The following is a 27,727-nucleotide window of genomic DNA, read 5'->3' as shown; positions in this document are numbered from 1 at the left end:
ATGCAATCTTGAGAAAAAAAGAACAAAGCTGGAGATGTCACATTTCCTGATTCCAAACTATATCACAAAGCTATTGTAATCATAAGAGTATGGTATTGGCATAAAAACATATACATAGATCAATTGGACAGAATGAAGAGTCGAGAGACAAACTGATACATATATGATTAATTAATTTTAAAAAAAGGAGCCAAGAATATGGGGAAAAGATACTCTGTTTAATAAGCAGTGCTGGGAAAACTGAATAGCCATGCTCAAAAGAGTGTCATCGAACCTTTACCTTACAGTAGTCAAAAAATTCAGCTCAACATGGCTTAAATATTTGAACATAGGATTTGAAACTATAAAACTCCTAGAGGAAAACAGGGATGCTTTAATGATATTGGCAAGGGCCAAACTCCTAGGGTCACCAGTTTTCACAATTCAGCTTTAGATGATGGTGTTCAGTTAAATTCTATATGTGTCATTTTCCTGAGTTTAGCAGCACAGTTCTTGCCATAGTCCATGGAAGACCTGAAAACACCTGGCCTCAACTGAGTGAAATCCTTACTGAACTGGTTAGATTGCATGCAAAACTAGAAGATAAGTCCCATATCAATAAGCACATAGTTTACTGGAAATTCATCCTTCTTGTTTTCTTTGGGATAGTCAGCCAAACTCAAGAGGATCCCAGAGGTTAGAGAGTTAAAGTTTAGAAGGCCACCTTTTAGAAATGCCAGGGTGAATTGAAATAATTGTCCACCTCTGGACGATGAACCATTGTGTGAGGTTATCACAGTCCCTAGAGTCAGATTGTTCAGATTTGAATCTTGACTTGAATGGCTTAGCTTCAATCTTGCCTCTTATTAGGTGCATGATTTTAACTCCTCTGTGCCTCAGTTTCCTTATCTGTAATACTGAGTATAAAAATTGTACTTTCATCATGTAGTTTTTGTAAGGAATACAAATATGAGTTAATTACATAAAAGAGTCAAGGAATACATAAAATGAGCTACAACATAGATTGAGACTTGCAAGAATATCTGACATTCAAAATATATTCAGATGTTACCATTTTATAATTTTGTTTGAAGCCTATTAATAGCCTGCTAGGGGGGTCCTGTACTACTTCAGGAAGTAAAGACATTTTTCCTTGGTTATATCTGTTTCAATTCCTTTATCTGTGCCCAGTCCTACAGGGCTTTGCTGTCAGCTAAGTTTCCAAGCTGCAAATTGAATTGATAAAATAATACTCCATGATTGCTTAAGATGTTTCTCCTCCCAGGAACATTTGCATTTTTATAGAAGACTCTGGAAGATACAAAGCCATCCTAATTCTAATAAATTAATTTCTGTTTCAGGCCTTTTGGGCAAGGCTATGCTGTACAGGGGGTACCACACTTGGCAGCCAGTGATGGAAATAATTTGGTATAGTGGTTTTCGAGCCTTGCTCACTGGCATCTCAGGGATTATGTAGGGACTAGAAAGAGCAAACTCAAGGAGCCCTGTTCCCACAGCCCCTATAGGATCATCTACATGATTTCCATATTGGACATCTGTTTCCTTTAAAGAGGAGGTGTGAAGTCCATAGGTGTAGGGTAAGATCCTTTTTTTAACTTGAAGGATGTATTGATCTATTTATATTTGGCAGGGTCTCTGTTCCTTGTGCCAGCTTTCTCTAGCTGTGATGAGCGGGGGCTGCTCTCTAGTTGCAGTGTTGGGCTTTTCATTGCCGTGGTTTTTCTTGTGGAGCACGGGCTGTAGGGCGTACCATGCAGGCTTCAGTAGTTGCGGCACACTGACTTGGAGTTGTGGTTCTCAGGCCCTAGATCATGGGCTCAGTTGTTGTCTCACACAGACTTTGTTGTATGTGGAATCTTCCTGGAGCAGAAATCAAACCTGTGTGCCTCATTGGCAGGCAGATTCTTAACCACTGGACCACCAGGGAAGTCCAGATCCATTTTTAAAAAAATGAGTGAATTTATAGAATGGAAAGATCTTCTCACTAGGAAGAACAAAGTTCTCTACTTTTGACCTTTAATTTCTCACCTTTCAATCTTTTTCTTTTCTTTTTTTACATTCACAAAACATGCACACCTGCTAAATATGTTCATTCACTATTAGAACTGGAAGAGGGCTCGTAAAGGGCATCTTGAACAACCTCCCACTAGGGAAGAGAAGCCTACATCTTAAAATGCTATAAATGGAAATATATTGTAAAATTCCTTTAAAATACAGAGCACATCCTATAGAGACTGGCATCTGAAAATTGCCTGGGTTAAGTTACATAAAATGCCTGAGGTGGTGTAAGGTAGAGGTTGTATGCTCAGGTAAAAATGATGGGAAACATCAGCAGTGGACAGATTGCAGGGGTGGAAATAATGCCTACACTACCAGGTACTGTCTTTTCCCATCAAAAGCCTTATTTTCCCTTCCTGTGAGTAGACCTAAGACCCACCCACATTTCCAACCAATTATGTTCACTGCCTCTGATACTTTCTCTGCTTCACTGGCCTATGGTAATGAATCATCAACAGAGAATACAATAAATCCCCATTAATTTATACCTGGGAATGACTGGCCAAAGTAACTGAGTAGGACATTGGTTGTGCTTTTTGGGGTGGAAATAGGTCAAGAACTGTCCATGATCCCCAGTCTTGATCAATCCTTTAAACAGGTTCAAAAGGGAGCTCGTAGTTGTGCTTGTACCTATGAATTTTGTAATGTTCTTATGTGAGTGGAGTGATGGTGGTGATGGAGCATAGAAGGGAACACATTCATAGAGATGTTCAGACCAGCATCATCCAAGTATGTTGACCTTCTAGATGGAATTGAGAACCTTTCTAACCAGCAGTATATAAAATCCCAGATCAGGTTCTTCCTTGCCTGACGGACTGTAGTCTAAATCTGGGCCAATCACCATGACCAGTATTACCTGGGTATTTGTCAAGATTTGGTTCCCAGGCCACTTTTAGTGGTCAGGGAGTCAACTTATTAGGAGTGGCAACTCCACCAGGATTGAGCAGAAATGATAAGGGAAGTTCATAATAAGGACAGAGGTTATCGTTGATAGAAGTGAGAGAAGGGATGCTGGCATGTAAAAACATTGGTTATCCCTAAGTCCCTTGGCACGTTGGACTCACCTGGGAAGGTTTAAAAATTACTGTTGCCTGAGTCTCACCTCCAGTGGTTCCGATTTAGTTCTTCTCAGGTATGGCCTTGGCACTGGGATTTTAAAAAGCCCCTCGGGTGATTCTAATGTGCAGCCAGGGTTGAATCCTTGCCAGTGGTTTCTCCAGGTCATCATTCTGCACATTACCAAACATTAATCCAGAGTCTCAGTCCTCTGCCTCGAACAAACCCTTGATTCCACCTGAATGAGTTCAAGACTCACTGGACTTGACTTCAACTTCTCTTTTCAGTCTTATCTACCACTACTGTTTTATTCTCACCCTATATGCCAGCCAATGGGGAGTATTTGCTAGTTTCTAAATATCTGTAAAATGCCTGTAGTCTCTCAGGGTTATTATCCCATTTCTTTGACTTAGAACAGAGCTGTCCAAAGAATTTTTTTGCAGTATGGACATGTTTTTCTACACTCTCCAATATGGTCACCACTGGCCACACATGTGGCTAGTGAGACCTGAAGTGAAGTTAGTGTGACTGGAGTTTAAATTTTATTTCAGTGGGTGTGTGTGGCTGTGCTCAGTCACATCTAACTCTGCAACCCCATGGACTTTAGACCTTCAGTCTCCTCTACTCACAGAATTTTCCAGGCAAGAATACTGGAGTGGGTAGCCATTCCCTTCTCCAGGGGCTCTTTCCAATCCAGAGATAGAACCTAGGTTTCCTGCATTGCAGGTAAAGTCTTTACCGCCTGAGCCACTAGGAAAGACCTTTATTTCAGTTTACTTAACTTTAAAGAGTCACATGTGGCCGTAGGCTACTCTGTTCAGACAGGGCTTATAGATTGTTTCATTCAGTGCATCTCAGTCAACACTCTGTCAAAATTTACAAAGTTCATTTTTATATAACCCACCCATCCTGAGGTTTTCCCTGAAGTCTCCAGCTAAGAGACTTCTCATCATATGTTAATTACTGAGGACTGTGAAAGTGAAGTGGCTTGGTCTTGTCCAACTCCTTACAACCCCATCAACTGTAGCCTACCAGGTTCCTCCATCCATGGGATTTTCCAGGCAAGAGTACTGGAGTGGGTTGCCATTTCCTTCTCCAGTGGATCTTCCCAACCCAGGGATTGAATGCATGTCTCCCACATTGTAGGCAGACGCTTTACCATCAGAGCCACCAGGAAGCCCACTGAGGACTGTAATTGGCCCTAGAAGAGGCATTGATCTGTCCTGCCACACCATGTTTTTCTTTCTCTCACCCGTGACCCCACTCCTGATGTTAGAAATTTATTGAGAGGAGAGATTGATTAGAAGCTTGCACTTACTAAAAGCTCAATGAGCATATGTTGAATAAAGGCAGATAAAATTGCACCAACCATATATGTCTGAAGCCATTTCCTTCTCCAGGGAATCTTCCCGACCCAGAGATCGAACCCCAGTCTCCTGCATTGGAAGCAGATTCTTTACCATCTGAGCCACAAGGAAAACCCACTTTTGTACTGCAGAGGCATAGATATTACTGGGCAACATACATACCCACTGAGGTGCCTATGTTCAGAAGTGTCGCCAGTTGGATGGAAAGGCACATGTACTGGCTGTGTGAGAGAAACTGGGTCAGTAGATTAGGTGGGAGAGAATGACTAATCTATAAAGAGGCCACAGGGTGTTAGCCTATTTTATTTGGCTTGGAGGCAAAAATAGTCGTGGAGCTCGGAAGTACTAATGATTTTTATTAAAGTAAATGAGGGGGCGTGGCCCCTCAGAGTACACTAACACTTCATGAAGAATTCTGGGATCAGTCCTGATGAAACAGTTATAAATTCATCCTGACCCACGCTTTTGCTCCAGAATTAGTTTGTAAAATGATGAACTCTCACTTCCTAAATTTTCTGCAGATGCTACCGTTGCTGGGGAAATGTCACTGTTAGAGAATAGAAAACTATTATTCCAAAGAGGACTGAAGACTGACTGAATCAGGTCTGGAACATTATTGAAATGGTAAGATAAACTCAAGCACTTTCTGATAAAAGAAAAATTCTTTTTAAAATGTGTGGTCCCTTCTGAATTATGGCCAAATGTCACCGTATCATTTTCGGTGAAATTTTATCTATTAATGGCGAGGAGATGGAATGAGGCTCTGAGCTCCTCCTGGGAGCCCCAGAGCTGAGGTTGCTCTCCCTTGAGATTGCTGGTAATGGAAGCAGCTGAAGCTGGAGGTCATTAACATTTTGAGAACACCGCAAACTGACACTGTGTAATATTATGACATTTCATCCCAAGACATTTAATCTCTTTTAATCAGTGTTTATGTTGGGGATACTTCACAGTTATTTGCTTTTGCATAAAAATGGAGCACTTTGGCATGTCATTAACATCAGACTGACTTACTTTTATTATTCATTGAAATTGTTTCTGAATCTCTCTTTCTTTCTCTCTCCCTTCCCCTATTCTTCTCTCCTCTTCTTCCTTCTCTTCTCTTTTCCCATTTTTTCCTTCTCTTCATTGTTTTTGGCTTTTGCTTTCACTGTGCTATTTTGGAAAGCCCTTCCAGTTTTTCCCTTTGCTGATATTCTCCCAGGATGTTGATGGGATGTTGATGTTGACCTGAAGTTCTCTGGTCACCTTCTTAGTAAACTTTGATTGTAGATTCTGGATGAAAACCCATCTCATCTCTCTGAAAATTGCTCAAGGTCCCCATATCATCTGTCTCTTCTGAATGTTACTCCATGGATGACTTACCTGCTTATTTTTCCTTTTCCCCACTCTCCTCCCATTTGCTTCAGATATTGTTGTAAGTTTCTAGCATCTGTCTTCATGTCTCTAATTCTCTTTCCTCCTTGTAAGTGAAGTGCTTTATCTTGCTTTAAAGCTACTTAAGCATTTCTTCCCAACTCAAAACCATTTCATTAAATGCAAAACTGATCATTGTTGATTATTTTATATGAAAGAACAGATATATTCCTGACCATAAGCTAGTGGTTCCACATTTTAGTCCATGAACTTGGTGTAATTTTCTATATTTAAAACAAATGAACAGTTACATTGTACATGATAAATCTTTTCTTGTGCCAAGTGGTCAAGATCTAATCTCAGCTTGGAGAAGAGTTTCTAATCCTTGACTTTGCTGACGTTTGGGCTGGGTGATTCTTTGTTTGGGGGTGCTTTTCTGTGCACCGTAGAGTGTTCAACAACATCTCTGACCTCTGCCTATCAGATTCCAGTAGCACTTCCCAGTTGTGACCACAAAACAGGTCTCCAGATATTGCCAAATGTCTGCTATGGGGTGAGATAGTCCCACATGGAGAGCCCATGGGTTTAGTGGAGTGCCCTGTCCTTTCTGCAGAGTGATGTCTAAGAGATAGGTCAGAACTTAAGGCAGGATGGAGAAGGCCTTTCCTTGAAATCCCTCTTCATCCACCTAGACTCATAGGAGAGGTCCCTATTTCCACCCTGACTCTGGACCGCTGTGCATCTACCATGAACTTCCAAATGGCTCTCAGAGCAGCCCTCTTGGCTCTGCTCTCAGGCACACAGCTCTTGCTGCATGATTGCAGAATGCTCTGTGAGGTGGCCTCAGGCCTGCTTTGGTGCCACGCTGGGGAGCCAGGCTGAGGGTTAAGACACAGGGATCTTGCTGGCTCCAGGTGCTTCCCTGGGACTGGGGGCCCACTTCTCTTGGGTCTGTGATTCCAGGTTCCCTCTGGGGAGACGGTTCTATAGGACACAGGGCTCAGGAATGCACTGTCATCTAAACTCGGCTTCTGTTGTGACTCTGCTTGTTCCCCACAGGTCCTGGTCACCTTTTTGCGTCTGAGGACAGGCTCGCCCGGCTCTGTCTCTGGCTTCCCAAAGATAATGTTTTATGGCTTAGAAGTTATATACTTCATAGTTATGCTTTTAACACCAAAAAATTTTCTCTGCTTCTCTGCTATATGATCTCTTCCCCGAGGCAATGAGTTCTACTGAGTGAAAGGAATGGAGGGGGTGGGGGGTGGGGAACAATGAGAGAAAAAAGTTTTGGTTAAAAATGCAATTATTAAAAAAAAATTGTCACTTGTTTATTCTGTTGCTATATTTCCGTAAGAATATAGATATTTGGAAAACTAGATAAAGAGTCATTTTACTCTCAGCCTATAGAAGGATGATTATGACTGTGAGGAACCAAGAGATTCCCACGCAAACGAAGAGCTCAGGTGATGGTGGGTTCCTGAGCTGGGTGTCCGGTGCCTAGGACTCTCATGATGGAATTTGGAATTTAAGATGACACAGTAGGATTTCATCTGGGCGTTGTGGTCTTGCTTTGTTTTAGTGAGCTGAGGGCTCCTTAGGAACCCTCTGCAGTTCTGGGCATCTGGAGTCATTGCTCTTTGCAAGGTCTCTGCTCCACTCCTCACTCCTAACTCCCCACAGCATATTTGATGTATATTCCTCTTTTCTAAAGTATTAGTGTAAGCCATGAATTATTTCATGGGTTGTGATTTGTGTAGATAGCATTGGATTTCTTTTTTTTTAACTCAATACTCTGTTTGGAATATGATGGTTTTTCACTCAATACTCTGTTTTTAGAATATGATGGATCTAAAGCAATATCTCTCTTTTTTTAGTTTAAATTGCATTCCTCTGATTGCTAATGATTTTCGTCACTGATTATATATTTGGGCTTCTTTGACTCTGAACTGACTCAAATATCTTTTACTCAGTTTTGAAATTTGAGATTCTTATGCTTTCTTCATTTGCATGAGTTTCTTGTATATTCTAGATAATAATTTCCTTGTGGTTTTAGACATGGCCAAAATCATCTTTCTGCAACAGCTTTTATGTTAGCTTGATTCACAGAAATTCTTAATTTGATGTGACTAAAGCTATTAACGATGATTTTGGAATTTTGTTTAAGAAGTTCTTCCCTAACCCTAGGGTACATTATCTTCTGCCTTAATGGTTTATTTTGATTTATTTCTTTGATGAATCTGGACTTCATTCTCGTAGATGATAGTATGTATGAATTTTTCTCCACATGAGCAGTATTCCTATCATCATTTACTAAACAGTCTGACTTGTGGCACCATCTTTATTATCTAATAAACTCTGAAATGTGAGTCTATCTCACAGTCATCTTGATCTGTTGGTCAATTTTTCTATGTTTGTGTTAATACTATACAGTTTATATTATAAATGATATTCTATTAATAGTAAGTCTTAGTAGCTGTTAGGCTGAGTGTCCATCTCATTTTCTTATCATGGTGATGTCTCGAGTTATAATTCAGGACTACTTGTAAGCATTCCTTTGGAGTCTAGGATTTCAACATATAAATTTGGGGAGAGATACAAACATTTAATCCATAGCATTGAATGATAGAGAGTCCAGGAATCAAGGGAAGCTCTTAAATGTTGCTGGTGAGAGTATACACAGATACAGCCAGTAAGAAAAACAACTTGGTACTGTTTTATGAAGTTTAACATGCACAGTCTACATAATATACCAATTCTATTCTTGCATGCATTATATATCACAAATAAATACCTGCTTATGTATCCAAAAGAGAGATAGATGAATATTTGCACCAGTATTATAATAGCAACAAATTGGTGATAACACAATGTCCTTAGGAACATGGATAAACAAATTATACAATATTCATAAAATGAAGCATTTTTTAACAGTAAAGTTGAACTACAACAGTGTGTATCACCATGGGTAAATATTAAAAAGTATTATTGAGTGTAAAAAGCAAGACTGAAAAAAATGAATATAAGATTTCTATTTTATGAATTTCAAAAGCTATGCAGAACTGACAGGTATTAGAAGTGACAGGTATTAAAAGAGAAGAGTGTGACTAACTGGAGAGGGTATGGAGAAAAGGGATCCTCCTACACTGTTGGTAGGAATGTAAATTGGAGCAACCACTATGGAAAACATATGGAGGCTCCTCAAAAAACTAAAAGTAGAGTTTCTGAAGGATCCAGCAATCCTATTCCAGGGCAAATATCCAGAAAAAACTATAATTCAAAAAGATCCCTGCACCCCTATGTTCATAGCAGCACTATTTACAGTAGCCAAGACATGGAAACAAGCTAAATATCCATCGGAAGAGGAATGGATAAAGAAGACGTTGGGGGGGGGTGTGTGTATACACATGCAATGGAATATTACTCAGCCATAAACAATGAAATAATGCCATTTGTAGCTGCATGGATGAACCTGAGATTATCACACTAAGTGGAGTAAGTCAGAAAGAGAAAGGCAAATGCCATATGATACTATACCATATGGCATCACAAATACCATAGTAGATACCATATTCCACTTATATGTGAAATCTAAAATATGACTCAAATGAACTTATCTATGAAACAGAAACAGACTCATAGACATAGAGAACAGACTTGTGGTTGCAAGTGGGGTGGGGAGGAGGGTTGGAGTGGCATTTTGGGGTTAGCAAGTGCAAACTATTGCATATAGAATGGATAAACATAAAGATCCTACTGGACAGCACAGGGAACTATATTCAATGTCTTGTAGTAAGCCATATGGGAAAAGAATAATAAACTAAAAGTTTATTGTTTTCTTTTGTATTTATTTTAGTTTAATTTTGTTATCTATTGACTCCACTTGATGGTGAGATCCATGCACTGATTAGTTTCCATTTGGTTCCCCCTCCAGCAACCATTTTCCATTTTCTTGGTTCTGCATTGTTCTCTCTGAGGTTAAAGACTATATCACTTTGAATCATTTTCTCTCATATTTTCAGTTGTATTTGGCCAGTGTGAAACCCTGGTAAACTAGAGTGTGAGGAGAGGTATTGAAAAACTTTCCTTATCTTTGGGCAGTATCTGTACCTCTGTGACTATTGTTTCTTCCAGGCATCTCTTCCTCTAAGTCTCAAAGTCTCATTGGCTTAATGTCATGTCCCACTTGCCCACTCAACATTAGATGTGGTAGTAGCTTCTCCCTCTTGCTGCTCAACTTTCCTTATCTATTCCCTAAACATTTCTTAATATAATCTAAGCAGCTCTTTCATGAAAACAATTTGATTGGTATCATATAGGGTAGGCTTCCCTGATGGTTCAGACAGTAAAGTAACTGCCTGCAAGACAGGAGACCTGGGTTCAATTCCTGGGTTGGGAAGGTCCCCTGGAGAAGGAAATGGCAACCCGTTCCAGCATTCTTGCCTGGAAAATCTCAGGGACCAAGGAGCCTGGCAAGCTACAGCCCGTGGGGTCACAAAATGTTGGACACAATTGAGCCACTTTCACTCATATGTGGTTAAGAGTTTTGTTTTTTGTTTTTTTTTTTTCCTGCTGGAATCTTGTTATACACTTGATCTGCCTCAGTTATTGCTGTTTCCCCAACATTGAGAATAATTCCTAATCTCACAGTAGTAACTAAAAAAAAAAATTTTAAAGAGCACAGATACAAAATATATACTCATAGTACTTTAGAATTTTAAAGGACTTTAATGTTAAAGAATTTTAAAGGACTTTAAAGGACATGTGATCCAAGTTTTTCTGCTATAGATGTGGAAATGAAGCCTCAAAGAAGCCAAGTTCACTGAGGAGGAAATCTAGGCTCTCAGCACAGCCCTAGGTGCTGATAGATGGACATAAATAATAACACAGCACAGGCAGTTACCACATGATTGTGTACCACCAGCAGTAGCAGATTAGGTCAGGGCTGGAAAACAGACTGTTGTATTATGGATCCATCTATTGGCTAGTAGCAGCCCATGAGAAATCTGGCATGAGAACTTTGCCCAAACAAAATGATGACTGAAGAACACTCATCTGATTCTCTCTGTTGGAGAATTTGAGTGCAAAATACAAAGAGAGTATTCCAGTTGCTGATGAAAGCTGATGCTGGAAAAGACACGAAAGTCAGGTAACAGAGATGGCAGTGGCTGAAAGACAGACTGAATATGCAGAGGTTGTGAATGCATTCAAGTTCAGAGTGCAGATGTCATGACTAAGCAGAAGCTAAAAGATACCCAGCAGTAGAGCTAGAGAGAGGAGCTGAGTCATAATATTGGCAAGAGATTGTCTAACTAAAGAATGACAAGTTAATGTTGGTGGTAAAATGACTTTGGATCCTAAATCATCTTCTAATTCTCAAACTCTATTCTTCTCCTTTGAGATGCAGAATATATCTGTTACTAGGTTAGCAAAAATTCCGTTAGTTCTTTTTTCCATATTTATTTTTACAACAAACCCTCATTATCTGAAGTTCTAGCAAATACAAAAAGGTGGAAAAACCAAAGCTCAGCTCCGACCTTGTCATTTTCCCCACCACATCAATCACATCAAGTTATCAATCAAATTTTAATCTTATTTATGATTCCTTTCTATTCCAGCCTCATTTAGAGAAAGTTTAAAAACCTATTCTCTGATGACCTAGAGGACGGGGGAGGATGGAAGGGAGGCTCAAGAGGAGGAAACATATGTATACATACGGCTGATTCATGTTGTTGTACAGCAGAAACTAACAGAACATTGTGAAGCAATTATATTCCAATAAAAAACCATATTCTTTGATAGTTTTACCATACCATTATTTCATTCTAATATTTCTTTTGACAGCAAACAGAATTTGAGTAACCTCAAATTCCTCCAAATCCATGATATATATATATATATATTATCTGTGGTAAAGTTTTCTTTTCCTGCCAGAATCTTGTTATACAGTCAGTCACTGCTGTTTCCCCAACATCAAGAATAATACCTAACCTTACAGTAGTAATTAAAAGAATGTTTTTAAGGAGAACAAATATAAAAGATATGCTCAGAGTGAAAGGGGAAGCACGCTAATTAAAACCGCCCACCCTGGCCAGGCACTATAGTAACCATTTGCATGAGTTGTTTTACTACAGGTGGTCCTGGTAAGGAACAGGGAACTAATAAGCCTCCACCAATCAGAAGAGTTTGGGAAAGGTCAAAAGGAGACACCACCTGTATGACCACCTCCCAGAATCCTTCTCTCTGCATCCATCTTGGCTGAATAAGGCGTGCGCCACCAGTAAGGACTGAGTCAGAATGATTGTCTAAAGACAACCCGGAAACTAATCCCATCACCGTAAAACCTGTAAGCCGTGTGACAGAGCAGTTCTCCGGGGTTCCCTTTCCCTACCGCTCTCCACCCGGGTGCCTTTTCCCAATAAAATCTCTTGCTTTGTCAGCACATGTGTCTCCTCGGACAATTCATTTCCGAGTGTTAGACAAGAGCCCAGTTTCGGGCCCTGGAAGGGGTCCCCCTTCCTTTAACAAAAGTGCCAGAGAATTTGAAAGGACTTTGGTGGGCATGTGATCCAACTCTTCTGCTTATAGTTGTGAAAACTGGCTTTGAAGAAGCCAATTTCACTGGAGAGGATATATATGTATCTATACAGATGATCTAAGTTTTAAGTGAAGAAATAGAAAAATATCAATGTCTAGGAGATGACAGTGAGGAAGACTGCATGAAAAATCAGTGATTTCATTCTTTCAAAATTTTAATCTCTAGTATCCAAAATCCCAAGCAGAACTGTTCCGAGAATAGAATTTCAGGTGGAAAGGAAGGAACAGGATAGAACATGAAGTGATAATGCATGAAGCAGAGAGGACTCAGAAGGTAGCACCATTAGGACTGTATACAGAGCAGCTTAGCACAGAGAAATGCATTCTTTTGGGCAGATTCATGAAAGGGTGATTAGTATGAGTGAAATGTAGAAGTGTCATTTATCTTGATTGTCCCAAAGCCCTTGACAGAATATTTTCCTGAAGACTCTTTCACAAAAAGTGAACTCAAATTGCCTTGAAAATTCGCTGATGAGTCAAAAAAAAAAAAAAAAAAAAAGATAAATAGCAAAGTATCTAGTTTTAGGGAAGTAGCTGAAAATGACAAAGGATTTACATCATTTTTTTGTGTGTGTCTTTTCACTTTTTCAAAAGTTACCTGAATGTAGTTTTAAAAATAGGTGATGAGTTAAACTTATAGTGTGTTAGATTTCCTGAGTCAGTGGCCATATATTCTGAACCAGAATGAGGAATGGTTTACATTGCTTCTGGGTGTAAGATGTGGTGAGATGCCATTTGAAGTGAAGAGAAATGAAATTTGCTCAGTTGTGTCCGACTCTCTGCAACCCCATGGACTAAATAGTCCTTGGAATTCTCCAGGCTAGAATACTGGAATGGATAGCCTTTTCCTTCTCCAGATCTTCCTAACCCAGGGATCAAACCAGGTCTCCCGCATTACAGGCAGATTCTTTACCAGCTGAGCCACCAGGGAAGCCCTATTAGAATTTCTGGCATGTCGTTTACTGCATATAGGAAAGTGAAAGTGATAGTCACTCAGTTGTGCTGGACTTTTTGCCACCCCACGGGCTGTAGCTCACCAGGTTCCTCTGTCCATGGGATTCTCCAGGCAAGAATACTGTAGTGGATTGCCATTTCTTTCTCCGGGGATCTTCCAGAACCCGGGTCTCCTGCATTGCAAACAAATTCTTTACTGTCTAAGCCACCAACACTATTGGACATACTGTATACAGAAATTTCAGGACAAACTCTTAAAGATAATTAGAGAAAATTCTGGACCATATGTTCTCAAGCAGTGGGATTTGTGATTCCTGATATCAAGGAGCTTAGAATCCAGGATAAGGAAGTTGAAATGTGCTCACCACATTTTAAACATGATAACACAATTTCAGAAACCTGGAGATAACAGAACATATTAGCATCATTTCTGATTTTCTTTTTCTTCCCATTCTAACCCTTTCTTCTCCTTGTAATCTGAGACAGTTTACAATGTAAACTGGATCATGTCATTAATCTTAAAATCCTTTCAGGATCTTCCATCTTATGAAAATAATTCAGAAATTGTTAATCATTGTATTTTCTGCTTGTTCCTACTTAGACAGTGGTAGGAATGTAATGAAAATTCCTATCAGTAAAAAAGGTTAATGTGGCTGATGTGGAAAACAGACTCTAAAATATCAGATATTTTAGTGCTGGAGTCTGATTGATTCACCAAAATCAAGGATACATTTCATTTTGACCATGTTATAACCACTCTAAAAGGTTATGCCATTTGTGATCTGCACAACTTCAGGGGTGTGGACAGAAAGAAAAATGCACAATGTAAGAGTTGTGAGTTAAGTTTTATTCAGGGTCTTACTGAGGACTGAAGCCCAGATGACAACCACTCAGTTGAGGAAGCTGTTCTGAAAAGTAGAAAGAGAAGCCAGTTGATATTTGATTTTTTGTTTAGGGAATGCATACCCTCAAGTGTTTGTGGTTTGCTGTTTAGTCATTCAGTCATGTCTGATTCTTGTGACTCCATGGACTGCAGCTCGCCAGACTCTGTCCGTGGGATTATCCAGGTAAGAATACTGGAGTAGGTTGCCATTTCCTGCTTCAGGGGATCTTCCTGACCACTAGATCGAACCCACATCTCCTGCAAGTCTCCTACACTGCAGGCGGATTCTTTACCATTGAGCCACTGGGGAAGCCTGCCCTCAAGTGTACATCTTGGTAAAAGATTACTGCTAGTCAAGAAGCAGTATCTCAATTTAATGATCTTAGAGCTTTTCCATGTAGGAGAAGATGCAATAATCAGGGTTCATTAAAATCCTTTCTGAGATAAACATCCATCTAAGGGGGCTGCTGGTCCAAAGCACAGAGCCTCATCCTGTTATCTTCAGTTTTTTTTTTTCAGAGTGCACTGCTGGTCAGGACTGCAGCAGGTTGCAACTTTAATCCTTACAGAACTGAGTAGTAAACAAAAATGCTCTCTTCTTTGTTTATACTCATGTCCAAACCTTTGTGACCCTATGGACCAGAGTCCGCCAGGCTCTTCTGTCCATGGGAATTTCCAGGCAAGAATACTGAAGTGGGTTTCCATGCCCCGCTCCAGGGGATCTTCCCCACCCAGGGATTGAACCTGTGTCTCTTATGTCTCCTGCACTGGCAGGCAGATTCTTTACCACTAGCACCAGCTGGGAAGCCCTGTGTTTACAGTTCTACGATGGGTACAAAGGGACCTGAGAACTTTCTCATATTGTAAGAAGTTTGTGAGTTTTCGGGCCTTGAAAGTGGTTACTTAACTTTACTCATGTTTCTATTCCCCAAAGTGTGTATTATTTTATCTGAGGCTGAATTGGGAATTAATTCATATTTATTTATTTAGTGAAATTTTAAAATAATTGTATGTGTTCTTATAATATTTGTTCTCATTTTGACTTACTTTCAGTTTACAAATTACTATTTTAATACTGCATAATTGGTCAGTTTATTTAAAAAAGTCAAAACAGAATCATAAAAACAATTCCTATATACATTAAAAAATGTTAAATTTTAAGACATGAAGTGTATATGCATTCAACAATTTTTGAGATAGTACTCAGGCCTATTCTTTGGCCATTTAGACTCTATTCTTCCTCTATTCTTCATGTCCATGGACAAAAGTTCTGATTTATTTTATTGCGTTAGTCATAAGGTATGGTCCTAAATTTCCATATTCCTTTTTCAGAGAATTTTTTAACTTTCAAAAGTATTTATTTATTTTATTTATTTATTTGGCTATGCCAGATCTTAGTTGTGGCACATAGGATCTTTAGTTGCAGCATGAGAATTCTTAGTTAAAGCATGTGGGGTCGAGTTCCCTGACTAGGGATGGAACCTGGGTACCTTTCATTGGTAGCGCAGAGTCTTAGCCACTAGACTACCAGGGAAGTCCTCCATATTCTTGAAAGTATATTAAGTGAGATACTTCTGATACAATACTGGCTCAGAATCCTTTAGGATTTATTATCTTCTTCCCTCTTAACTTTATACAATTATCTTTTCCACAACTCATTTCATAGTGAATTTTTAAATTGATGATTGCCTATTTTTGAATTGTTTTAAGACATTCAACCTCATGTTCATGGAAACAATTCTATTTCTCCCACTTACAATTTTAGTTTATTCAGATATTAATAAGTTTAAGTACATAGCAATAATTATAATTATCAGTAAAACCCACCTAAAGAGTTTGGGAATAGACATCGACTCTTAGCATATCACTCAAATATGGAAAAAGAATGTCAGCATTCAAAAGGTGTATTCATGAGCATTCATCTTGTAGCAGAAAGCTGTGGATAAAACAGAATCTTAACCTGAGGTCAGTTTGGAGAACTTCTATTGTTTTGTAATCACATTACAATTACATGATTAACACGGATGTCTAAATAATGGAGTCTAAAAGAGTAAACACAACATATCCTAAACAGCCTGAATATTTAGGTTACAAAAAACTTGACACTCTGGACAACACACTTGAGGTATGACTGTGGTTTTAAGATGAAGGAGTGTAGCTATTAAATTTGGAATCAAGATCCTCTGTACACTATTCATTTAAGAAAGTGTTGACTTAAAAAACGGTGACTAAAGATGGTTTTCAAGAGCAAGGGAAGTGTGAACTTCAAATATACTTGTGAAATTCACAATCATTTACACTTTGATGGTAATGGTGTTAATGAAAATAACTTTTGCACATAGCACATTTAAAAGGGTTTTAAGGAACATCATCTCATTGAATCTCTTACCTTGTGAGCTCAGTACTGTGAGTACAGTCATTCTCCTAGTTTCTGAGATGAGAGAGCTGAGGCACAACAAAATTAAGTGATATGTCATAGGTTTTACAATATTTTTTTTCTTTTTTTGTAAAATTTTATTATTAATACACAATTGTAATTCAAATCGTGTCACTTCAGTTTTTGTTCTTCCTGGCTAAAGCTTGTTTAGTAAATTGTCTTGAGTAGAGTAGATTGTCTTTCTGCAATAGGAAAATTATAAATTATTATTATTGTTTCCTTAACTCCATTATCTAATGCTGCTACCCTAAAAGTGCATTTCTCCGTACAGCTCTCTCTTCCCTATTAGACTGAACTACAGGAGAACAGTGACCTTCTCCTCTTTGAATGCCAGTCCTTCATATCTAGTATGAGTCTGGTGACATTAATTTGGCTGAGCTGAATTCTAAGAGCGCTTTATCCATTTTAGAAATAAGAATACATTTTAGGAACATGTATTATTTCTAAGCAAAATTTTACATTTTGTATAAATGGGAGAAAGGAGAATCTTGGAGATTTGAGGAGGAAGAGTATTTTAGAGATTTTTGAAGAGAATCTCAGGACGTGGTAAGTAATGTTATCCTCCTCACACTCTTCATCCTTATGTTTACTAGTTAAATCTATGGTTTTTCTGGCTTTAATTCACCATTTTATTGTTTATTTTTTATTAATTTCCTCCTGCTTTCTTTGTGCATGCTTTTTAATTGACATGTAATTGATTTACAATATCATGTGAGTTTCAGATGTACGACATATTGATTTGATAATTTAAACTTTACAAAATGATCTCCACAATCTACTTACCATCTGTTGCCATACAAATTATTGCAATATTATTGACTGTATTTCCTCTGCTGTACATTACATGCTGTGACATTTATTTTATAAGCAGAAGTTTGTACCCCATAATTCCCTTCACCTATTTCTCCCATCTTCCCCATTCTCTTCCTGTCTGGCACCACCAGTTGGTCCCTGTATCTATTCAGTCAACCTCTGTTTTGTTATGTTTCTTCATGAACTGTTTCTGCTTGTTTGTTTGTTTCAGATTCTACATGTAAGTGACCACATAGAGTGTTTGTCTTCTTCTGTCTGATTTATTTCACTCAGCATAATCCTGTCTATGGCCACCCACACTGTCACAAACAGTAAGATTTCATTCTTTTCTGTGGGTGTTATTCCCTTGTATGAAGACACTACATTTTCTTTATCCACTCATCTGTGGATGGACACTTAAGTTGTTTCCACAGCTTGGCTGTTTTACATAATGCTGCTATGAATGTTGGACAGTGTAATTATTTTTCAATTAATGTTTTTATTTCTTTGAAAAAATACCCAAAGTGGAATTACTGGATCATGTAGTCATTCTATTTTTAACTTTTTGCGGAAACTTGGTACTGATTCTGTAGAGGCAGTATCAATTTACATTCCCACCAACAGTGCACTACATTTTATTTTTCTCTGCATACTTGCCAACATTTGTTATTTCTTGTCTTTCTGATAGTAGCCACCCTAAGAGGTGTGGGATGATATCTTTGTGGTTTTGATTTGCATTTCCTTGATGATTTCTGTATATTAATTTTATATCCTGTGAATTTACTGAATTAATTTATTACTTCTAACAGGTTTTTAGTGGCATCTTTAGAGTTTTCTATACATATTATCATGTATTCTGACAGTTTTATTTATTCCTTTCCAGTTTGGATTACTATTAATTCTTTTTCTTATAAGATTGCTGTGTTTCTAACACTCCCAATACTGTGTTGAATAAAAACAGTGGAAGTGGGCATCCTTGTCTTCTTCTTGATATTAGGGGAAAAACTTTTAGCTTTTCATTCTTAAGTATGACGTTAGCTGTGGACTTGTCTTGTATGACTTTTTATATGTTGAGGTATGTCTTCTCTATACTCATTTGTTTAGAGTTTTTATCATACACAGACATTGAATCTTGTCAAGTGCTTTTTCTGCATCTTTTGAAATGATCATATAATTTTTATCCTTCATTTTGTTAATGTGGTGTATCATATAGACTTATTTGTGGATGTTGAGCCATCCTTGTACCATAAGAATAAATTTCTCTTGGCTATGTTATATAATCTTTTAATGTATTGTTAGAATCTGTTTGCTAGTATTTGAGGATATTTTGCATCTATGTTCATCAGGAATCAGTTCAGTTCAGTTAAGTTCAGTCACTCTGTCATATCCAACTCTTTGCTACCCCATGGACTGCAGCATGCCAGGCCTCCCTGTCCCTAACCAACTCCTGGAGTTTACTCAAACTCATGTCCACTGGGTCAGTGATGCCATCCAACCATCTCACCCTCTGTCATCCCCTTCTCCTCCCGCCTTCAATCTTTCCCAGCATCAGGGTCTTTTCTAATGAGTCAGCTCTTCACATCAGGTGGCCAAAGTACTGGAGTTTCAGCTTTAGCATCAGTCCTTTCAATGAATATTCAGGACTGATCTCCTTTAGGATGGACTGATTGGATCTCCTTGCAGTCCAGGATACTCTCAAGAGTCTTCTCCAACACCATACTTCAAAAGCATCAATTCTTCAGTGCTCAGCTGTCTTTGTAGTCCAACTCTCACATCCATACATGACCACTAGAAAAACCATAGCATTGACTAGACAGACCTTTGTTCTTCCTTCATCAGGAATATTGGTCTGTAATTTTGTTTATTGTGATGTCTTTGGTTAGTACCAGGGTAATACTGATCACATAAAATGAGTTTGGAAGTGCTTCTTCCTTTTCTATTATTTTGAAAAGTTTAAGAAGTATTGTTATTAATTTTTATTTCATTGTTTAGTAGAATTCACCAGTAAAGCTGTTTAGTCCTGGACTTTTGTTTGTTGAAAGTTTTTTGATTACTGATTCTATCTCCTTACTAGTAATTGATCTGTTAGTTTCCAGGTATTTATATATTTCTTTTAGGTTGTCCTATTTATTTTGTATATAATTGTTAGTAGTAATCTTATGATTCTTTGTATTTTTGCTATATCGGTAATTCTTTATCATTTCTGCTTATATTTATTTGGGCCAAAACTCTTTCTTGATGAATCTTATAAAAAGTTTATCAATTTTCTTTGTTCAATGAACCAGCTCTTAGGTCCATTGATCATTTTTATTGTTTTGGGTTTACTTGTTTTGGTCTCTATTTCGTCTCTGATCCTTATTATTTTCTTCCTTCTACTAACTTTGGGCTTTGCCTGTCCTTTTTCTATTCCTTTAGGTGTAAAACTAGATTGTTTACCTTTTTCTTTTTTATTAGGTAGGCTTATATTGCTGCGAGCTTTCCTTTTCCAACTGCTTTTGCTGCTTCCCATAGGTTTTGGAAAGTTATATTTTCCTTTTCATTCATTTCAAAGTATTTTAAAATTTCCTCTTTGAAGCCACTGTTGACCCACTTTTTATTTATTTCCTGCCAAGGAGCATACAACAATTATTGATTCACTTTATGGTGAACTAATCACATTAGTGAAAGGGTGCTTGGGAAGACTGTCACATGGTCTGTGGACTTCCTGTTTGGGAAAGTGTATATATTTTCTCCACCATAAATAGCTGCCCTTGTTATTGTTGGTTGGGAGCTGTGAACATGGCAGAATTTAATTAGTCTCTCTGCCTTGGCTCATTCTCATTTCCATACTTTACCCCTTCAATTGGTATTTTGAGAACAATACAATCTATCACAATGCTATTTTTCAGATAAGGAAACTAAGGCATAAAGTGGTCTAGCAAGTCAGTCCTTCAGCTTGAACTTTAGCAATGAGATGTGAACAGAAGTAACCCAACTGTATGCCTTGGGCTTTTTATCACTATGCTATACTTTCTTCATAGTAATATTTATCAAATGCTGGTAATACAAAGCCTTGAGCTGGCAGGACATCATAATATGACTTCAGGAAAAGCATGGAATTTTTAGATCTACAGTTAATACATAAGCCTCATTTAGCAGATCTCTCAGTTTATATGCTTGCTGACATCTCTCCCTACCCCCTCTCATAGAAGTGCAAATGGACACTGTAATAGCCAAAAGGCATTCAGCCAGAGACAGCAGAAGGAGAATAGAGATATGAACCATCCACAAATAAGATTATCAACTTCTAGATAATTGAAAACTGATTAAATAGTGTCATGATTTCTTTGTTCATTTTCTAGGAGATATATCCAAGACCTTCTAGGAATAATCTAATATAGGTTAGCTGTTTTGTGAGTTTTGTCAATGGCCTACTCTTTTAGGCTTATCCTGCTAAAGACATGGTTAAAAGGAAGCCATTCATTGTTCAAACACTCTCTTCAGTTATTCTTTTTTTCCTAGCTGAAGTTGATATTTTTCCAGGATACAAAGAGCATTGTGATTCAATTGGCTCAGGGGAGCAAACAGCAGTTTCCTATAACTACTCAGTCAAAGGTCAGTTGCTAGGATTTTGCTATTCATCCTCATGGAGCAAGGTATCAATATTTTCTTTTGCTTTTCTTTAAACTTGACACCAACATGAGGCAGTTTAAGTTCCCTCTGCTGTTTGCAGTGATTGATTTCTGAAGCAGGGGAAACATTTTTTCACTGCATGAAGATTTGAGTCTACTAAGACTTGCAGGGGGCACAAAGCATTTATATTCAGGTTTGTTTCAAAGAGACTTGGGGGGAAAAAAACCCTACCCAATCAGTTATGAAAATGCAATTTAATACCAACCGACTACCACGGATGGCAGATTCAGAGCACCGAGCCCTGCCTTCCTGCATCTAAACCTGGTAAGATTCGTTGGTCAGGTTCTCGTAACTATCCTCTGCACATATCCAGGCTTTTAATTCTTTTCAATACTTCATAGGCTAATAGCACACTCCATAAAGCTAAGATCAAATAATCCAGTGGTGCAAGTAAGCAAGTATACAAAAACCTCTTTGACAACCCTGCATAAAGCAACAAACCACCCAGGCAGCCTTTAAATTCTTAACTTTTCTTGTTGCATGTATGAGAGCTTTTAACCATTTTGGATTTTGCTATATTGTTTAGCTCGTTCCCTTATTACACTAATGTGTGCCCAGTTGCTCAGTCGTGACCGACTCTTTGTAATCCCCATGGAGTGTAGCCCACCAGGCTCCCCTGTCAATGGGATTTCCCAGGCACGAATACTGGAGTGGGTTGCCATTTCCTTCTCCAGGGGATCTTCCTGACTCAGGGATCGGACCTGCATCTCTTGCTTCTCCTACATTGGCAGGGGGGTTCCTTACCACTGTGCCACCTGAGAAGCCCATTACACAAGTAAGAAAACGTCAACAGTAGTCGTAACTATACGTGTCATCAATACTGAATAGGAGTACAGTGCAGGATATCTTGATCTGTTTTGAACTTGGCTTCCTGATTTCAGTTAAATCACAGTCTGGTTTCTTTTATATCATTTAGATTTATTTTAGTCTCCTGGTCCTCCTCTTCTACTATGGAAACACTATTATAAGATTAACTAATGTTTATAAGAATTAAAATGTTCTAAGCATTTTACATCATTTCATTTAGTACCCCCAAGAACCATAACAGGAATTTATAATAATTCTGTTTCAGAAATAAGGAAACTGAGGTTGAACTAGAAAGTTGTGAAACCTCTGTAAGAAACTGTGACTTGACTCAGGGACCCATCTTCCTTTCAGTACTCTCTCCCTCAAAATTACCAAGGATGCTTCAATTTATATATTAAAAAAGTCTTTATTCAAGTAAAGGTTTGGGAAGGATAGCCATAAAAACACCATAAACAGTTTCATTTTAACATTTTTCATATGAGTTCCTATTTAGTTCTTGTAAGCTTTTCTTGCTTAAGTCTTGTTCTGTGCATGGTCTACTGCTATGGAGCATGACATGAAAGAAATGAGTCAATATTCAAAACCCCATAATTCTAATACTAATGTAGATATCAAATCCAAATAATAAAAGTCCGTATGTTTTCAGAAAGGAGAAAAAAGAGGCAAAGTTTATGTAAAGAGGATTCAAGAAACTTGCCCAAACTCCAAAAGCAGAAGGGAGTCACTATTAGCTTTGTTGTTGCTGTTGTTAAGTCGCTTCAGTCATGTCTGACTCTGTGCGACCCCATAGACGGCAGCCCACCAGGCTCCCCGTCCCTGGGATTCTCCAGGCAAGAACACTGGAGTGGGTTGCCATTTCCTTCTCCAATGCATGAAAGTGAACAGTGAAAGGGAAGTCGCTCAGTCTTGTCCGACTCGTAGCGACCCCATGGACTGCAGCCCACCAGACTCTTCCGTCCATGGGATTTTCCAGGCAAGAGTGCTGGAGTGGGGTGCCATTGCCTTCTCCGACTATTAGCTTTAACAAAGGATAAAAATTTGAACAGTTCATAAATTCTAAGTCTAATCTATACCTTTCCCAGGAAACACATAGATTCTCTTTCCAGTGAGTGACTAGCAGTGTGTGGATTACTCACTGCCTATGTATCTTTTTCCCATTGTTTTATTTCTTTGGGCTAGGAAATTTATAATTATTTGGAGGTCTTCCATATAATGATATTTGAGCTAGAAACTAGATGTGACATCTGAAATAGATGGTAAATAGATAGAAAAGGAAAAACAATTAACATTAGTAGCAAGTGAAGAAAAAACACAAAAAAACTCAGGATTTTGAGAAGGATAAAAAAAATGCAATAGCTTCATATCCCCAAACTCAAAGAAGGAGACCATTTTAAGAAGATTACCAAAATCATTTGCTATGTGCAGTTCAAAAATAGTAAGAACTGAAGAAGGGCCATGGTTTGGATGGTTAGGAGGTCAATAATCTCTTTTAATAATGCTATTTTAGTATTCATTGATAGGGACAAAACTGGGTTTGAAAAGTTAAGGAAAAAGAGGTGAAAGTGTTATATACCATCTGAGCTGTGGTTATGTTTGTTCTATTATTTCATCATCCTGATATTCTTTCCCAAGGATCCAACCTAAGGTCTGATCCAAAATTGATTTAGGCACATATATGGTTGTGCTGTGCGCTGTGCTGTGCTTGGTTGCTCAGTCATGTCCGACTCTTTGTGACCCCATGGCCTGTAGCCCACCAGGCTCCTCTGTCCATGGGGATTCTCCAGGCAAGAATACTGGAGTAGGTTGCCATGCTCTCCTCCAGGGGATCTTTCTGGCCCAGGAATCAAACCAGGGTCTCCTGCATTGCAGGCAAATTCTTTACCAGCTGAGCTACCAGGGAAGCCCACATATGTGGTTACTGACAGTCAAATGATTGAAAGCGAATTATAGAAAGGACTATTCTAACAAGAGTCTAATTTTCCTCCCCCGAAGCTGAAAAGATTGCATTATTAGGATCATTCTGAACAGAGGATTTATTATATGAGGTACAAATATCACTGGGTATGCTGGCTAAATAACCTCATTTAGAAAGAGATAGATTGTTGGTTCAGTTACAAGAGATGAACTGGGAGTAAAGAAAGCAGAAAATTACAAAGAAGATATACTGCCCAATCTGTGGGGTTTTTTTCCTATTTATCCCCGCCCCCCCATCACTCCCCGACAGCTATAAAACACAGTGAGCCTAATAGGATTCGGTGTTCATAGCCCACCTTGTGGACTGTCAAACAGACCAGAACTAGAAGTTCTCTAACTGTAGATGGATGCCCCAGAGTAAGAAAGGCTGCATTTCTAGAACTAACAACACTAATGATACCACCTTGAAATGCCAAGTGAACAGCTTTAAGGAATGGGGCAGTCAGACCTCCAGAGTATCCTCTACGTATTCATCTAGTTAGAGCTAGGAACTAATGACAGAGAAACGACAGGGACTAAAATGGAGACTGTCTGATGGCTAGGGGAAATTATTGCAAATAACCTCAGCATATTGACTCTAAATCAGAGACCTGAGTTCAAGGCATGCTGTCACTTGCATGATTATGAGCAAGTTTCTTAACCTTTTGATATGCTTTCTCCTTGCACAGAAGAGGAATGACATAATGGCATCTGGACCACCATCCTAAAGAATTATAGAGAGGAGCAAATGGCCTCTACATGAAAAACCTACATAAACTACATTAAACCTACATGTGTGAGTGCTAAGTTGCTTCAGTCGTGTCTGACTCTTTGAGATCCTATGGACTGTATAGCCCACCAGGCTCCTCTGTCCATGGGGATTCTTCAGGCAAGAATACTGGAGTGGGTTGCCATGCCCTCTTCCAGAGGACCTTCTGGACCCAGGGATCAAACCCACATGTCTCCTGCATTGGCAGGCAGGTTCTTTACCACTAGCACCTCCTGGGAAGCCCTAAAATCTTCCGGAGTGGGTTGCCATTCCCTTCTCTAAAGCCTACATGAAACTGTGTAAAACCTCAGGCCACTGCTTGAAAATTGTTAGTATTTATGTTCTGATCTCTCCAATGTTTGGATTTACATTGGACGTTACAAATATTGTCTGGGCAGATCTGTCAAGAGCTCTTTAAAGATAATCATTAAACACAATCAACCAGCAAACAAACAAAACTGAACTAGTATAGAAGTCATTTGTCCAAGTAGTAGATAGAAAACCCTAAATAAAATTACCATCTTGGACTTCCAGATTTTTGCATACTCATAAAGCATGACCAAAGCAGGTACTTAATAGTTAAGAATTTCAATGAGAAAATAGAAGTAAGGGCCATCTTTTTCAAATCAAATTGGGACCATCTTTCTATAAGAGACTCACCATCTAATGTTTTGTTCCAAGTAGTAGTACTTTCCCATTTTTCTTGTCTGAGGACTGCTATCCAGTGGCAGCAGGAACAGCCATATTATGCCTTATCTGCTCCCCTAAATGGGTCCACAGTGAAATGGTCAGAGATGGGTAACTGCCCCTAAGAACTGTCCTACTCATTTGCTATCTGGATTCCTAGGGTGTAAGTTGGTGAAACTGAGTAACTGTCCCTGGGATTCAAGGGTTCTTCAATATTTGCAAATCAATGTGATATACCATATTAACACATTGAAAGATAAAATCCAGGTTCTTTTAAGATGAATTTCAGGCAGACTCTTTCCAGTGATTTATTCACCATGCTGGTTTTCCCTCTTTCAGATTCCCTAATAGACATGCTGGTTTGCATACTGGCTTTGAGGGCCAGCTGATCGGAGCTTGAATCCTGGAGATGCACTTACTGGCTGTGTGACTTCATTCTACAGCCTCAGTTCCTTACTCTGTTTCAGGGGATAAACCATCCTTAGATCTTTCTTCTTCTTGTTCAGTGGCTCAGTTGTGTCCGACTCTTTGCTATTCCATGGATTGTAGCAAACCAGGCTTCCCTGTCCTTCACCATCTCCCAGAGTTTGCTCAAATTCATGTCCATTGAGTTAGTGATGCCATCCAACCATATTGATATTTCTCCCTGCAAAAGGTCTATCTAAAGCTTAATTAAGATACTGTATATAAATGCTTACACTAGACATGTAGTAAATGGTAACTATTAGAATCTCATAGGTTTGTGGATTTAAAGAGTGCTAGAGCAAAAAGATTTCTTTTTTAGGAACCATCTAGCCCATTGATTCTCATAAGACTTTTTGGAGCCTTCTACTGGGAGGAGGCGGACACTCTAGGGATAAGAGGGGTCACTTGTACCTCAACTTCCACTTCAATCAGAAAGCCTCTATTTTTATGTTATGTTTCAGCTTCCCAATTAAAAATAACACAAGGGAAGAGTTCTGCAAAAAGAAAATAAATTGAAAATATCTTTTAGTTCAACTTCCTAATTTTATAAATAAAGCTGAGGGACAGTAAGTCAAGTGATGTGCTCCAATGTTCATCTTGTCGGATGAATCTGTTAAGAACACAAACTCCTCTTTAACATCATCAGCAAGTCTGAGGGGGTGTTTGTATCCATGCATTGAGTCATCTTCACAAGTAATTCTCCTCCCTGATACAAGGCTACCATTGAGAGTCACTCTAATCTGCGTTGCCCATTCTGAGCACTATAATTCTGACTGAAGTTGCAGATGGGGCCCTCAATCAGATTAATCATCTAAAATTATGAAGACAATGGATAGGGTAAAAAAAAAAAAAGAAGAAAGAGAATGACTAAACCCATCCTTTGAAATAAAAACTCTATACTGTTCTTACCAGTTAATTTAAGCATAATTAAAAATAAGAAACTCTGAAGAATATACAACAGGCTTTGAAATTAATTTCTAATTCTTGTTGGAAATTGATAAAATCCTTAGTCATTTACCATTAAAGGAATTGTCTCTGTTATAGTCCAGTCTAGATGTCTCTTCATCATTCATGGTCTGCTGATATAGTTCCCATCCCTCCCCAGGCTGAGATGACGTTTTCACTTTCTTCAATCAAGCTTTTAGTCATAATTACAGTGAAATTTTAGTCTCTGCATCTGCAATTGCTCAAAGATTATACAGTAAATCAACTGATTTCTAAGAAAGCTTCAATTTTGAAAAATGCCTGTTGCCAGTTAGGAAACAATCATGATTAAGATGACATTAATAAGCCATGTTTATTGAGCACTGCAGTGCTTCAGCCAGGTTACAATGGACAGAAGAGACCCACTCCCAAGGCACATACTGCACTACTGCACAGTTAGATGAAGTCCCTAATTTAATTAGCCAAGGATGCAAACCTAATCAGAAGGGGGGTAGCCACACAGGATAGGAGCAGACACCGCATATGCCAGCATAGCTTCCTTGGCATCCCCTCAAAATCTAACAAGAGCCTATAGCCGCCTGGGGCACTGGCCACACAAAGAAGACACATCTTCATTCTTGCCATGTCACTGCCCTTTAATATTCAGGGTTTACGTCATTTTCTGGAAGGATTTATATAACTTTTTTGCCTCTAGAACCCAGCTCAGTGTCTGCAAGTTCTCATCTTCCAGCAAGCTGTGTCTGGGCCTAAAATGGAATCTCTGCTTCTGAGTTTCCAGGGTTCTGGGAAAGTTCGTTTTCCAGCAAGTGTCACCAGGCGGTCCACTCTGATGTCCTCTCATGTGGCGTCTCATTGAATCCTCACAGAGAGCTCTTACAGGTTCACAGTCATTATCCGAAATACTTGGGCTCATCTAAGTTTTTAGATTTCAG

The sequence above is a fragment of the Bos javanicus genome, chromosome 9 (genome assembly GCF_032452875.1).
Source record: "Bos javanicus breed banteng chromosome 9, ARS-OSU_banteng_1.0, whole genome shotgun sequence".
NCBI lineage: Eukaryota > Metazoa > Chordata > Mammalia > Artiodactyla > Bovidae > Bos > Bos javanicus.
The sequence above is the reverse complement of the archived record's forward strand: the minus strand, read 5'-3'. Positions refer to the sequence as shown.